Here is a 16,202-nt window from a genome sequence, read left to right on the forward strand (position 1 = left end):
AACTTACGAAGACAGATCGCTCCTCATACACGGCGCGCTCGAGCTTTCTTAGTTATAATAGCTTTCGGTGTCTTTCGCCTTCCCCCCTTCGAAATTGCCGCCATTCATCTTCCGCGATAACCAAATCCCGCCGAAGTATCTTGCGATATCCGATTTAATAAAAAAAAAAAAAAAAAAAAAAAAAAAAAAAAAAAAAAAAAAAAAAAAAAAAAAAAAAAAAAAAGAACGAAAGTAACAGGAGAAATATGCCTTCGCGACAGAGGAGCGGCGGATCGGTATGAAAAACTCATTTAGGCAAAGCCGCAGCGCGCGGAGTCAATTCACGCTCCCTCGGCCGATTAATTTGACGCGCGAGTCCTCGCGGATAATTTGTCATCCGTTAAAGCGCTCTTATGTGGCGGCATCTGGAATATCGAACGTTAAAGCAGGTCGGGGGTTGTGAGTATGCTTAATGATGAGCAGCGACTTGATGATGCTGAAACGCTGGATCAGTTAGATGACTGTGCAACAGAAATTCCGAGATGTCGATTAATCATTGATAGTGGCCAAAAATAGAATGCTTCGCTATTATTGGTAAGCGAAAATTTCGAAAACAAAGAGGAGCTGAGTTAACTTGCAAATATCGCAATATTCGCAGTGATGTTTGATGCCTGTAAAGAACAACGTTATAAGATAATTTTAAAGAAGAGAGCATATAAAAATAGGATCGTGTATTTGATAAGAGAAAAATTTGTGAAAATTTATCTCCTACAATTCTTAGTTAGATTCTAATATATACTGCCAATCATAACGTTCCAATTATATTGCGTTTAATTATAATATCTATTATACAATGTAAATAGATATTAATTACAAAAGTACGTGCGAAAATAAATTGGAGCGTTGTTTGATATGCGACGAGAACGAATGTGAATTTCAAAACTGACACGCCGTAGCTGTCAGCGTAAATATTTACGTAACACAAAAATCCTGCGGTTTGTACGCATCGAGTGTGCCGATGCTCCAATTAGGAAAGTTCCAAGAACAAAAAAGCGTTTCTATATCTTTCTAATAAAACCTATCTCGTTTAGAATCCCGCGCAATGATTTTCCACGCAAGTCCTAACGACCGTGTAATGGCACCTTTCACACATCCGTCTCGAGTGGCAAATCGATTTCGAGACGAGCGAAATTGGTTACAAGCCGGCCGTCCGTCGCGAAACAAATCAGTCCGACGAGAAAAACTCACGACGCGGATGGCCACGTCCGCCGTGTGGGAGTTCGGCGACGACGTTGTGCGCGGTGCTGACGTGACGAGACGGGTCGTGGAGCACGCGGAGAATCGCGCGCGCTTTCAGGCGAGCGCTTCGAAGCCGACGTTGCGTGGAAATGTCCGGCAATATGCGCAAGCCCTGCACCGTCAAGCGGACGAGCTGTGCCAACGGTAACGGTGATCGATACTAGCCATTAATGATATCAAACGCGGAACCGCATTAATTCCGCGTCCTACTTCATATTTCATAAGTTTCGATCAGCCCGGCGAATGAGACGCGAGCGTGACGCCGGTTGATCTCTCGCGGCGGCCGAGCGGGACAATACCGTCGCTCTTTCGAGACGATCGATTTAGCGTTAAAAAGGCCGTTAAGTCTTAATTGGTTTTTTCCTCTTTGCAACGATGAATTTCCAACTGGCTCGGCTGCGCCTTTATGCGGCCTTATCGCTTTGTCTCGTCTCTAGGAGGAGGACTCGCGCGTCGGCCGGTGAATACGTGTAACAATAACAGGGAGGAAAAGCTATTGTACGCTTTCACGTCCTGTAATTTTCATCTGGAAATCGGATCTGGACGGATGAATGTGGAAATGATCACAATATATTTCTATTAGCTTAGTTACGTCAAAAATGTCGATATTTTATGCGGGTACGGTACTGATTGACGCGTGCAACAAGCGATAAAAAGTTTATGCGAAAGGCTGGAAAGCTTTCTGTTTTAAATATCGCATCGCGTATTGTTAAGGTGCATTTCAACGGATCGATGAGTCTAGATCATTCGATGCTTTTAGTTAAAATGGTAATCTCTCGCTCTCTCTCTTTTTTCTCTTTTTTTTTCTGGTTAGATGCCTACGTTATGCTGCGTTTCGGTATATTCTCTGCATGCGAACTTTCCTCGGACTATGTTGCAGCGAGGCGAAATTATTATCGATAGAAAGTCGCATAACTTTGCAGAGCGGACTATTTCGAATTTAAAACACGTTACAACCTATCGTAGTCGTCATCGTCGTCGTTGAAGTGCAAGCATTTTGGTCGCTCCCGGGAGAAAAAATGGGTCATGGGGAATATCGGAAATATTGCCAATATGTCGTTTTCCTGAAAGAACATTCGACGGGAATATCGCTTTACAAACAGACTGGTATTTAGCTTTTGCGGGTAGCTATGAACATTTTAATTCCACAAATAGATTTTCTCTCTCTTCCCTTTCGCCTCGATAACTCGATAGATCCATAAACAGCCCGCGGCTTGACACACGTGCGCCAATGAGACGACCCGTCAGGTTTTTTTTCGCGAATTTCACAGTTAACTATAAAACCAACGTCACCGTTGCGACTTTACAAAACGTTTGACCTCCAGGCAGAATTATAAGATACTTACCACTTTGCCGACCGCACTTCGTGCAAGTATTAATAAATTATCCAATATACGTAGCATGTATTTTTATATTTTTACCTTCGTTATATTTACAACCTTATATTCCACACGTTTGCACCAAACGCGCCCGTGCTAAATTTCATCCTGGAACGATAACGTATTTGCCGACACGTTGATCGTCATGGAAGCCACCGTGGGTGAGCCTCAGTCAGATAAATGTGTCACGCATTATGTAGCGGCGGTATGGTTAATCATAATACGCGATATTTTATCTTCACGCGTTTGCGACAGTAAACATTTCATCGCGACATAGACATCGTGACAAGGCATGTAAAATTCGCCGGGCGGTTAATGCGTTGATGAGAGTAACAATGGTTTAATAAATTCCCGTCGGGAATTTCGCATTAAATCCCGCTTGCGTAAGCGCATGGGCGTTTAAACAATAATTTATCGACGAGACCGAGCATGATTTAAAATTCGGCACGCGTAAATCACACACAGCGGCGAGTACGAGTCGGCGCTGGTGCTGTATCATCGAGCGGCCACCGTCTGCCCGCACGACAGCAGCCACAGCGTGGCAGCTCGACGCACCGCGGCTACGATAAGCTCATGGAGTAATCCGGAGAAAAGCTCGAGGCTGTCGGCGAATACGAGGAGCGACGCAATTTCGAGGGTGACTTCGTGTCCCGAGAGCGCGATGCTCAGAGTGCCTCGTGACGCCTCCAAGTCCTCCGATCTGTCGATTATCTCCAGTATCCTCAGGTGAGTGTGAAATCAATCCGCCGGGCTTACGTGTAAACGCGGACGACGGCCCCGAAAACGGCGATCTCGCGCGGAGAAGAGTCATTTTTGCTTGCGAAACCATCGCGGAGGAAACGAGTTCTGTTGGAACGGCAAATTGTTTGTCAATACGGTGGCGGTAAAACGATTTCTTACGCGGGAAAAATAATTTTCTAGCAAAACGTCGTTGCGACAGCAACAAAATTTCATTGGCATAATTGCATTTTTTCGATTGTCCGAGAAGTTCGCACGAATCTTGCGTAAACTGTCAGAGTGATTGAAAGTATATACCTACATAAGTAAGAGCACACCAGAAAAATTACCGAGTTTCACGCCCAGTGTGCTAAGTTAAGCAGCGAAAAGTGAACAATGTGGCGACGAAGGGTTAGAGCCACGACGAAGGAAGTCTCCGTTGCTCAATCGCATCCCCCCTCCCACGAATTTCGTTCGCCGAAAAACTGAAAACCCTCTCTTTCGTTCCCGCTTCCCAGATATCTCGACAAGAAACCAACGTCCAACGATACTTTTCCCGCGCTAGGATCACTGATCGGCCAACTGAGCCGATCCCGAGCGACCCTGGAGCAATCCAACAGCCATGCCGACGTAATGCTGAAGAAACTGAAGGCCAACTTCGACGCCGGCAAGATGCGGACGTCTCTGAGGCTCGCTGAGGGCCTGCTGGCGTTGTCGCCCGACCTGGGGGATCCTCGCCGGCACAGGATACCGGCGTACCATTACTTATCTCTGATCCATGCAGCTCTGGGGAGGCATGATCGAGCGTCCGGCCACGTCGCCACGCTGGTTCGCCTGTCGCTGAGCACGAACGACGTCGTGCACCTGTCGAGGGCTCTGGTTACCCTGGGCAAGGTGCACCTTACCTTCGGCTGTCTGCGAGCAGCCGCACGCGCCTGGGAGAACGTGTCTGTCCACGTCGGCCACCCCGTGCCGCGAGCTTGGCTCCACCACGAGATCGGGCGCTGCCATTTGGAAAGAGGGAAGTACGCGAAGGCGTTGCGCGAGGCGGCGCGTTGCCGAGAGCACGCGGAGGAGGCGAACTCGAGCAAGTGGACCTTCCACGCCGGTCTTCTGAGGGCCCAGTGCTTGGCGATGTTGGGTCGTTTCGCCGGTGACGACTTCTTAAACTGTCACTCCCACGGGGATCGCGCGGTCGTCCGTTCGGCGGGATCTCGCGAACGGACGAGTTTCTCGAGCGCGCGATCGCCTTTTCTCCTAGGAATTTCCGCGAGGCTCCTTTAAAGCGTCCCCGCAGCCTCGCGGAATTCCAACGAGACGCAATATCTCATTGTATCTTGGACGACGGCTTTCAGCCCGGACGAATAATACTCTCTGCAATTTTACGTTGTATGCGAGCCGCGTGAAAAGGACATTTAAAACAGTTGCTCGGAATATCTGAGGCCGCTCTCTGGTCGAGAATGTACGGTTGGACCGTAAAAAAAAGAAGAGAGAGAGAGAAAGAGAGGAAGAGAGAGAAGCGGACTAAAAAATAGTACGACGTTCTGCTCTAATGTGTTAGCGTTGACGCTTTTATCACGGAGGATTTTTATTCTGCCGGGTGAAATCTGGACACGGAGCGTCCGTGTCTGCGACGTGAAACGTGACTTTTAAAACGCGGAGATAGCTACTCGCATTTGTAATTTTATGTAACACCTCTGGGCGCCTGTAATCAATGCTGAATGAATAGATTTAGTAAATCTGCCATGAAGTTCCCACGAAATTACACGAACGAATCTGTGCGAGATTCCGATGGTATACGACAATAATTATCGGAGTGCGTGTGTTCCTTTCGTGCGAATACGCCCACGAAAACTCTTTTCTCACGTGTACTTCCAGCATATATTTGCTAAGGAGTATTAGAATAATCATTTTACTCGGACTAAGTAAACATTATTTGAACGGCAGCACTTTGTTTTTCTCAGTGTAGCGCGGTGTCGTTTTAAGAAAGGAGACCTCCCGGTAATTTAGAAAACGTATCTCAGTTTCTTGCTCGCGGTAACATGGTCGTGTTGCGCAAAATTGCGAAGAGAAAGAGAGAGAGAGAGAGAGGGAGAGAGATGTGACACAGTTACAGGAGCTTCGTGAGAGTGTGCGAGAATACGAAGTCTTGTCTTTCCAGAAGCACTAAAGGACTTGCGAGTCGCCGCGAAGATCAGCAAGGAGGAGGGCGATACACCCACACTGTCTTACATCCAAGATCTAATCGAGCAGCTGAATCGTGCCCTCCGCGAAGTCACGTTTGGCGTGGATCGATGCTCAAAGGGTGCTACACGGAGGTTATCGCCGCGCGAAAAGCCCGGCCGATCCGAGGGGAACGAAGCGATAACAAGTTCTGGAATTAAAAGAACGACGTGCAGCAGGGACGATGCTTTAGCATCGTCATTGTATTCAGACTACGTGGAGGACGAGACGCTCGATCGACGCGAAACAGGTATTAGCGTGGAATTTGTCGGAGATTTATTAAGGATAAAGTACTCGCGCCATTGTTCGTAAAGATTTCATTTGAGATTTCAAGGAGCAAGAATAATCTCCTCTTCTCTCTCTCTCTCTCTCTCTCCCTCTCTTTTCGTCCCTTTGTCTCTTTACGAGTGAATTTAAATCCGTTGTCTCGGGAATATAACATGCAATGGAATCAAATTTTCTAGAAAAAAATCTGTTCGTTAAGAGGAAGCGTCGAAATATCGAGTTTTTTTCTCGGAAGCATCAGGCGAACCTTTTGATACGTGCAATTCCGAAATTCTATATTATTTCACGTTGATTCTAAGTTAGCAGATATATTTTTCTTTCATCCATCGAGTAGAATCGCAGTATTATTCCATGTTGCACGTTATCTTGCCGAGATGCGAAATTTATTTTAGCCGTTCTTGGTCACTGGACATTACTTTCGTGGATGTGGCAGGATAACTTTTTAATGACTTAAAATTCTTCAACTTCCTCAAGTTGCTTTCTCAGGAAAGTAGAATGAGGCGATTGATGAGAGTAAAAGAAACTTCATCCTAAATTTCCTACGTTCCCCAAATTTTCCCACGTGTCAAATTACATAACACTCTTTGACCCACTCTCTCCAAAAGATTTCACATATAATTACATTTAATGACCGAGAATTTACAAAAATAGCGCAATTTATTAAAAGAAAAACTCTCAAAACCCCAGTTAAAAAATTGAACAGGAGTTTGAAAACTTGAATCGATACTAATTTAACGCAGACGAGGAGTCGACTTCGTTGGACAGCGCGACGTCCTTCAAGAGCAAATCGACCAATCTGACGTACGTGATTGAGTCGGGCACTCACCTTCCGAACGACGAAACGAAAATATGTCCCGATGAAGAGCTGACGGAAGAATCATCGTCGCGCACGACGTTTGGAATGTGCAACGGAGACTCCAAACACTCTATCTTCGACGTGGACAAAATGTCAGCCTCTCCGATGCAACTGATCGAAACGTGTTCCAGTAACGTTGAGACGGGCGCTCGAGGAGCCGAACGTGAGACATTTAGGATCTCGAGGTCCTGCGAAGACGGACGATGCAACTTTGACATAGCACGTTGCAACGACATCGTACTCGGATACTCGTTACTTACTAAAGCCCGGAAACAGGAAGGAGAGTCCTTTGTCTGCGAAGGATTTTCCAACTGAAGTATCCGAGATAGTCTCGAGGTAAACTGAGCGAGATCCGCCGAAACTAAGGAGGTTAGTTAAAAATACGCTATGAGAGATACGGAGGACAGGCCATATAGAAGCCGCACGAATAGTTCGGAACTGCTGTTTACCTTCTGACTCTGTCAGGTTATCGTCAATTACGAAGAATTCTGGCGACAATAAATTGAAGAAGTTGGTGTTCAAGGAGAAATCTGTCTCTCTTATTGCCCTACGCGCTTTCACTACATTACTCTTGCCGATTCTCGCTATCGCTCGAATCTCTGTCTTCCCTTTCTCGTACGACGATCTCGACCAATCACGACACGCGATTTTGTCTTCGTTCAACGCGTTCAAAAGTTATGAATTATCTCCTTCGAGCAGAAAAATCGTATATCTCTCTCCGTGCTTTTCTCCAAGTAAAAGATTATAAACATTGAAGGTTAAATAAACACTTATTTAAAGATTAAAGTAGAGGCCTGAAGTAATTTCAAGACATTTTTCTCCGATTTTCTTTACTTATACACGAGAGAAGTGGTTCTGTCCACAGTGACCAACTGAATTACGCGGCGAAAAACAACGAATCATACGGAGGGTTGAGCTACGATTGGCTATCGAATGCGTCGAATGGGGAATTTTTAGTGTTCTCGCGAACATATATTTGTTACGCCGTCTGTAATTTTTTCTCCGATTTTCTTTACTTATACACGAGAGAAGTGGTTCTGTCCACAGTGATCAACTGAATTACGCGGCGAAAAACAGCGAATCATACGGAGGGTTGAGCTGCGATTGGCTATTGAATGCGTCGAATGGGGAATTTTTAGTGTTCTCGCGAACATATATTTAGGTCTGTTCGTTTTCGCTGCACCGCTGAACTAGTTCAATAAGTTGAAGCGAGATAAGTATATGTTTTCTCACTTCAACTTATTGCACTAGTTCAGCGGTGCAGCGAAAACGAACAGACCTTTTGTTACGCCGTTCGTAATTTTCCATATTTGACAATTGATCCGATGCATCTGATCAATATGTTGCACGACATTTGCAGATTTCATTTTATTAATTGGATATACTTGAAAACCGGATATGTAACGTCCGGTTCGAACGTTGTCAGCCTGAAAAATCTGATGCTTCGCGCCAAAATCGGACGGTTGGCAGTCCTAGTGCTATGTCGTCGGTAACGCGATCCGGTCGAATCTTGTTCGCGTTCCGATCGAATCTCTTTCGCGTATCGTACGATATTCTACAGGTGTGAACGTAGATCGCTATCTGCAAGTTGCAGAACGTAGCGATGTCGACGGTAATTACGACGACGACGGGTCGGACGCGTTTCTCTGTATTCGACTCGTCTGTGTCGGGCGCGTCTATCTCGAGCGCGCCAAGCCGCGTTTTATTCACTCGTTTGAGGTATACCGCGAGGTGTAGTTGTGTATCGGTGAGTGTTAAGTGCCGGACGACGGGCGACCTTAATGACTGTGCACGTAGTCTCGTTAGATTAGATTGTGCTTTTTCCGATCATTTGTGTCCCACATTCTCTACGTGGAAGCGGCGTTTCTTGGAAGACGAGGCGGCCGGTGGCAACATGGAGGCAGCAGCAGTGCGGTATGTGGCGAGTTAAATTATACGATCTTTAAATTATTATCATGCCCGTTTCAAAACTTAAACATTTTCACCAAATCTAACCAACTGTGTCACGAATGCAAACAAAGTGGACAACTAAGCGCATCCATATTTACAAGTTATACTATTTAATATGACGTTCCATGGCCTTTACTCCCCCCCCCCCCCNGACAATTTGCCGTTCCAACAGAACTCGTTTCCTCCGCGATCACACAGGCTGATAGCCTTCTCTTCGTCTGACGTAATTGTTGAATATATATTTTTTAATTTTAATTTTTGTATTATATTATTCTGAACTATGTTTTGGGGACTAACAAAATTATTATTATTATTATACTTACTATAATTTTGTATATCATCGACCTTTTACATATATCGTTAATTTCCGGGATTCTCGGGACGAATTTTTAACGCGTTTATCGAAACTCCCAAATGGATTGTTTCGACATGCGACTGTCGTCGTCGAAATGACGCAGCCGTGTGCAGCCGTCGAAATTAATATCAAAGCACGATCGCGTAAAATCGACCGTGCCGTTCGCGATAAACAAGCCGGTGTCGCGCGTAAACGAATAGGTTTATTTAAACGCATTTGTCGCCGCGTCCGCAGTTAAAATTCGATTCGCGCTCGGTGTCAAAAGGTGAAGCGGTGTGAAGAGAGAAAGAGAGAGGTATCAGCCTCGGCGGGAGCAATTCGCGCGCGGGTAGCCGTGACAGCTCGCTGGCATGCCTGCATACAAAATATGAAAGAACGGCGGAAAAATGCCGATGCGAGAGGAGGAGAGGAGAGGCCGAGTTCTCGAGGCTACCTGTTGAGCTACCTACGTGTTCTCGGCAGGCCTCTTTTGTCGAGGGTCGCCAAGATGGCGAGAATAAGTTGCGACACGCGAGAATCTGCATCGCGCGGCGATCACGATCGCGACCTCCCGGAGGTCGCGGCTTCGAGAAAGAGTCGTTCGTGCTCGAAAAGCGCAACTACCGAACACAAACGAGGGTAAGCGAACGAATTAATTTCCGAGCGAGCTCTAGCCGCTTGGAGTTTAATTACGCGTTGTAAGACGGAACTCCGGCGGCTATTCGAATCTTCATCGCGCACGAATAATCGCAACAAGGAAACGCACAATTCAGCGAGATATGGAATAATATTCTTGAGTGAATAAGCGAACGAATTGCGGTTAATTCGGCCATCTTTCCAAAGAAACGAATGAATGATCGACCGAATGTTGCAATTACATCGAATGCGATGATAAACGCCGAGAAAGAAACGTTCGAGAGCCGGAAAAAATATTGCGGAGAGAGAAATTATGTCGTTATTGAAATGTAGGTCGGCGGTTCTGGGACGCCGTCCCTGTCGGACACCGTCGTTCCTGCAGAACCGCGTTTGCGAGTTGCTCGAAAAATGGAGGAAGGGAGACACAATAGTTCTGCCCGACCATCTGCAGATGAGAAACCCGATCGTTGTTATTCAACTCGCACGTAGTGAAAATAGCCGCGTCTCCGTTTTCGCGCGCGACTCGCGTCCAAACTCGCTGAGAGAAAAAACAACAAGCAGATACTAGGTTGTACACGAACAAAGTGGAGCAACCGGCATTGCTTTTACTTATCTCGCGGGGACCGCTTCGGGGAAAGTATAAACAAGCACCGCAGCATTCGTTCGCAGTGTGCTTGCATATGTCCGACGTGTGAAAGCGCGTGCTTCTGCATTTCCCGAAATTGCGCTTCTCTACTTTCGACCCCGCCAACACGTTTACGAATTCCAAAAGATTACGATAGGTTTTATTTTTATGAGAAGCTGTCTCTTTACGTCTCAACTAGTAAACCGGGCAATTTCTCTCTCAGATATTCCCGGGAGGTTTAAAAAATATAAAAATTTAAGCCCAAGTGAATTCAGCAGCTTTAAACAGAAACTGTAGGTGAGATAAAAATCGAAAGAGGTCAATCCGCCTGTTCAAAGGATGAAAGAAGAGGTTAAGTTTTGAACACCGGAGAATAAAGAGGTTGGGAAGGAAAGAAAGAACGAGAATCAGAAATGGAAAGTTGCAAGTGTTGATAAGCTAAGTTAGATAAAGTTGGGTTAAGTTGGATCAAATACAGCTAAGGTCTTTATATTGCTTTCATTATGATATATTCTTGTACACGGAGGAAAATATTTCTTTGGATTTTATGAAATTTCCTTAATTGAAACAAATTTATCCATTGGAATGGAGACAAACGAATGTTTGATTCAACAAACAGGATTGTTTGGTTTCTCAATGAATAAAATAAAAATCTTTACGTTTAAATCTTTAGTTATAATTTTGCGTGGTCATAGAATTGTAGAACATCATTGTAAGTCCAACAAATATATAAAGATCTAAGGTAGGAGAAGAATTTCAGTTTGGGAAACTGTAACTAATATCGTAGATATGTTCGAGTGAAAGAGAGCGTTTGATATCGACGAGAACAAATCCTCGCCTATATATATCGTGACAGCGACGACAAAAGATGTTTACTAGTGCATGTTTCTAAGCGTACGAGAGACGAAAGCCTCGCAGTAGTAAGAACAGAAAATTATTCATACGAAAACGTAAGATGCGGTTTTGCAACGTTCTCGCGCTTCGAGACAAATGCTTTCGTTTCTCACTTCTGGGAACATCCATTTCTTTTCTATTTATTCGACCAACAAAATCAAATACGATCTTTATTACACGCATACATACATGCAGACACATGTGAAAACGTATCGACCGGGAACTCGAAACCACCCATAATTTTGTTGAAAGCAGAACACGTTTACACAGTAAAGGCCAATTAATCAAGCACGACGATTCTCGGAAGGGACCGAACTTTTTTTTATTCGCCTCTCGAGTTTACCTGACTAATTTAACAGCTTAAGATAAACCCACATTAATCCCCGACGCATTTTATTAAACACCACAGACCGATACCCGCCGATTTTTTTTCCACACGCTTCGGATTTAATCAACTGATTTTTCTTTGAGCCCTTTTGTTGTACCCCCTGCCCCTCCCGACGAACTTCAACGAGGGCGGCAACGGGAGATCATTTCGCGCCGAGGAGAGACCCCGGCTTCATTTCGCGAATGCGGTTAAGTCCGCCTCTCCAACTTTAACTCTTCCTAGGGCGGGCGCGCTCTTACACGCTCTTACACAGCGTGTATCTCAAACTGAAGTTCCGAGCTTCTTCGTTAACTTGTTCAGACGGAATTTAATCACGCCGGTAAAGAACAATATATCCGAACGTATATTACGTCGGTCCCTTGGACGGGAAGAAAAATTATCATATATACATTCTCTCCGCATACGCGAGTTTTGTGGATTTTATTCGGATTAAACGAAATCGGGTAATACGGCATTAAATACGACGGTTGCCCACAAATGTTTTATGATCCTCCCGGCACTAAACGAAACAACGCCAACTATTAGTCACTTCCGTCAACTATTTAGTTGTCCCGACAGTAATTGCGTTTTTACACGCAGCGACCGGATACACTTCGTGCGCATAAAATTTCGCGCGAAAATTCGCCCGTAATGTATCGCCGATTTTAGAGTATTTAGACTGGATCACCTGCAACTAGATATATATTGAATTTTCAGTTTAGATTTATGAGAATTATATATTGCACGTAACACCGAAATTCTTATCGTCGTCCATTTTTACTTCGAGATGCCCACCGCGAGATGAGGGCCGTTCCCACCGTTCGTTTCGTATTTCTTTTTGTCGAGGTATCGATTTATGTTTCGACTGTATACAGTCGAAACCATTTTTACCATCGGTAAACCACGTTCGGTTATCATTGAATAAGCTGCGACAACACTGGAGATGTTACAGTTGGACGTTATACGTGGCGCACGTTGTATTATTCATGCATATTTTTTAAATAAAAAATACCGTCGACTCGTAAACGATTGATTGCACGACGAACGGAAATGACAGATGAAAGATGTAGATATGGAAAAAATATCTTTTTTTTTTCCATCAAAATTCCTGGCATTTTTACATGGATATGTCCAGGCACGAAGAGAATTTTCCGCGACGGATAAACGTGAACAATGTTTACGCCATCGTTACCGATAATAATTCAGGCAGCGCGCTTTTTTGTATATAAGAAATCTGGAACGATCATTATCGCGATCGTGTATGTTAATGGCGCGAACAGCGAGAACAATGGTGCGATGAAAAGGAGCATCGGTTAACGTGTGAGGATACTCGCGATGCTCGAATAATTCATTCGCACCAGCTTTTGTGGGGCCTTCCGAAGCATTACTTTTTATTCGTATCTACGAGCGCCGCTCGTAGAAGATAAAAGACTTCGCGACGGCTAAATCGATTTTTGTAGATGCGCCGGTCTTCGAGCGCGGAGCCTCGGCGGAACGAAGTGAGACAGCGGACACCCACAGGGGGAGTCGTGGTAACCCAAATAGTACGTACGAGTATGTCGCGTTTAACCGAGATCTTCGTCATTGTTCGTTCGACGGTTCAATTAAGAGACATTGCGTCGCGGAAAATTATTCTACCCTCGATTGCACGCGCCTCTCGATCCTTGCGAAATTTAACCGAGGAAATACAATGGATGCGGAATTTCCTGTTTGAAGTTTGCGCTACGGCCAAGTAGAAACAGACGCGATATAGCCGGACATTTAGCCGGCCGCTATTATGTTCGCGCACTCAACTCGCCGGAGACACCGGTTGAGCTTCACGACTTGAACAACTTTCGTGAAAAACGATCGCGGTCGGCTCGTGAAATGATGCTTCTTAAATTAATGAAATTACCGAGCAGCGAGGGTTTCGCGAGCGAATAATTGCTCCTGATGATCAATGCCCCCAGCAGGGAGCATTTTTATTTACGCTCGTCGTTAATTAGCGACGCCAGCGAAACCTATGATCGTCGCGATTGGCGCCAATTAAATCTACTTTGTGCATTTAATCGTTCTTTGATCTTCCATTTTACGAGACGGCAATTAAAAGCTACTCGGGCGCCGCGCTAGTCGAGCACTTTCCGATCTTCGCACTTCAAGATCGAAATGTTCAAATAATCGGGCCTGCTCGTCCGATTTAACGGTTTGAATGGTTGTGCGGAAAGATATGCGTTTGACAATCGCGTGAATGGGAATTTTACAGCTAGAGATAGCTGTAGGGGAGAGCAATAAAGAGAAATAAAGAGTGAGAGAGAGAAAAAGGGGAGGGGGGGGACGACAGTACAGACAGAGGAGATAGGAGAAAGCATTTATTTCGTTTTAAATCAGATTTCATTATTTAATAGTGTTTTGCAGAAGTAGAAAGGTGAGAGCTATTCATTTTCAGTTTAACTTCCGGGCAAGTGAAAATTAGCGAAAAAGTCATTAGCAATCGCGACCGGCGAAATCTCTGTGCCGTTGCTCTCTCTCTCTTTCTCTCTCTCTCTCCCCCATTTTCCCTATCTCTTTCTGAAAGATAAATGGATTCGCAGTCGGTCGGATAAATTCATTGTTGATCGTGTTAAAACGATGTCATTTGTCCGCCATAGCCCGCCGCCGGTCGATCCGCGCCGTCGTGAATCCCAGCTAATCGACACGATTCAAATGAAGATCCGCGAGAAACGATCCCGTCGTGCCGTAATAGACCGTAATTTTAACGAGCGACGTCGTCGAGCGGGAAACAAAAATGCGACCGGGTTCGCGACCCGGCCGGACTGACGATTATTCACGAGGCGCTACAAAATGGTGTCGCTACTCGTTCTACTCGTTCCATATGCAAATGGGACCGTCGGACCGGGGAAATTGCGGGGAAATTTATGGATTCAATGCGGGATCTTTCTTGTCGCTCTCTGCCAGTGGCGTCGGCTAATTAATTCGTCGTGTCACGGAAGTTCGATCAGCGTCACAGCGTTCAAACGTCGTGGGATTGGATTTCGCTCATTCCTAAGTGATCGTGTGTGTTGTGTGTAATCAGTATTGGTAACGGAGACGGAATTTTTATCTGAACTATTTGTCTAATTTAACGAGAAAGTCTCTCCATGCAACTCATCCAGATTAAGTGAAACTTATTAAAAATTAGAAAATTATAAATTGGTAACGGGGACTATTTTTTCCCGCAAATATTGCTAAAACGTTACCGCCGTAAATTGTACATATCACAATCTTCCAACGGATATAGAAAACAGCGATACATTTGATCTGTGACATTTAGAATTCCATTTGGACCGACGAGACGTTTTTCTGACTGTTCCAAATCCATCTCTTCGTGTTTTTCGCTTTATCGCCGGTAAATTTGTCGTTAGGCGGCCAATCGCTTGCAATACCGCTGACTTCGTAACCTCAGTCAATCGAGCGGTAATTGGTTGCTTCGCGAAAGTACGCGGGCGGCGGAGGCAGCAGTAATTCACGGGAATCCAAACTATGTACCGAACTACTTTCATGGCTTGATCGACTGCTTGGGCAGAATCACGCACCGCTCCCTCGCTCTTCTCGGGCCGTGAAATTGTCGCCGAACAACTTCTGACGTCTGCCCCCTCACGCCCGTTTACTTGCAGATAAAAATCGAGCGACGAGGCGAGATTGAACGCTTCGACGCGCCGTCGCGTCGCGAGAGGTCGCGATCGTTACATTGACATGTATGAATATTTGAGTAAACGCCGCGAAAAGAGAAAGATCGCGAATCTACGAGCAGTCGGATGAATTGAAATTTCGGACCGGCACACTCGATATGCTCGATCGAATATCAGGTGGCTCGATGTGTCACGGATTGACTCGAATATTTCAGGATTGCTGATTCTGATTTTCGAAACGGGGAGGACAATTTACACACAGCCCGGAAAGGCTGCGTACGCTTTCGCGAAATGACTCTCGCGACGCGTTCGATGGAAAAATGTCGTTCTCTCAGCGATCTTCTCGCAAAATAAATTTCTCCGCGCGCTTCGAAATGCACCGAGGAAAGTGTTCGCGCGCCCTCACGTTTCCAACTGCGCGCTCGCGTCGGTGGTTTCATGCGGCAAGCGCGTCGTAACAGCATTGTCTTTCCGAAAAACAGCCGCATGCCGCTCGACTATCGCTTCTTCTCCTTGCGAAGGCGCATCATTAAAAGATACGGGGGCTGTATTTCAGTGTCGCGCGAGTTTTTTTTTCTAAAAATACACGGTGTATGTACAACTTGGCGCGGGATGTTAGCTTGCGTCTTTTGATAATGGTGAGATGTTTGCCGGGATTTGTGAGATTGCGCGAGGAAGATGTGCACGTGGGCGCGAAGTCCCGCGTCGTCGCGTCTCTTCTTGATGGAAGAGAAAGATCAGCGAAGAAGAGCTCCGGGAAGAAACTCGCCAAGTTCGATATCGTCGGGCAACGAACGCCTTGTTTCCTCGCTTCCTCGGATCCTCCTCGTAGTAGAGTCGATACCTCCGGTCGGGGCTCGATATAGCCGCGTAATCCCGGCCCCACGGTTTTCAAACCGGTCCGGTTGTGTACCTAAGCAATCTGCTCGTCGCACTGTTCGCAAAAATGTCTCGTCCGAAAAGTCGGCTTTTGCTTTTACGGTCGACCGAAAACGGCCATTCCTCCGCCAC

At 45.7% G+C, this 16,202-nt stretch overlaps 1 protein-coding gene and 1 pseudogene across 1 annotated transcript in view; one reads left to right on the forward strand and one right to left on the reverse strand.

The window, feature by feature from the left end:
• LOC106748508 overlaps positions 1-16,202 on the reverse strand; it is an 89,296-nt gene that overhangs the window by 20,630 nt on the left and 52,464 nt on the right. The window lies entirely within an intron of this gene.
• LOC106748478 lies at positions 1,235-7,078 on the forward strand (annotated as a pseudogene).

The sequence above is a fragment of the Dinoponera quadriceps genome, unplaced genomic scaffold, assembly GCF_001313825.1.
Source record: "Dinoponera quadriceps isolate SergipeBrazil2010 unplaced genomic scaffold, ASM131382v1 scaffold2915, whole genome shotgun sequence".
Lineage (NCBI taxonomy): Eukaryota > Metazoa > Arthropoda > Insecta > Hymenoptera > Formicidae > Dinoponera > Dinoponera quadriceps.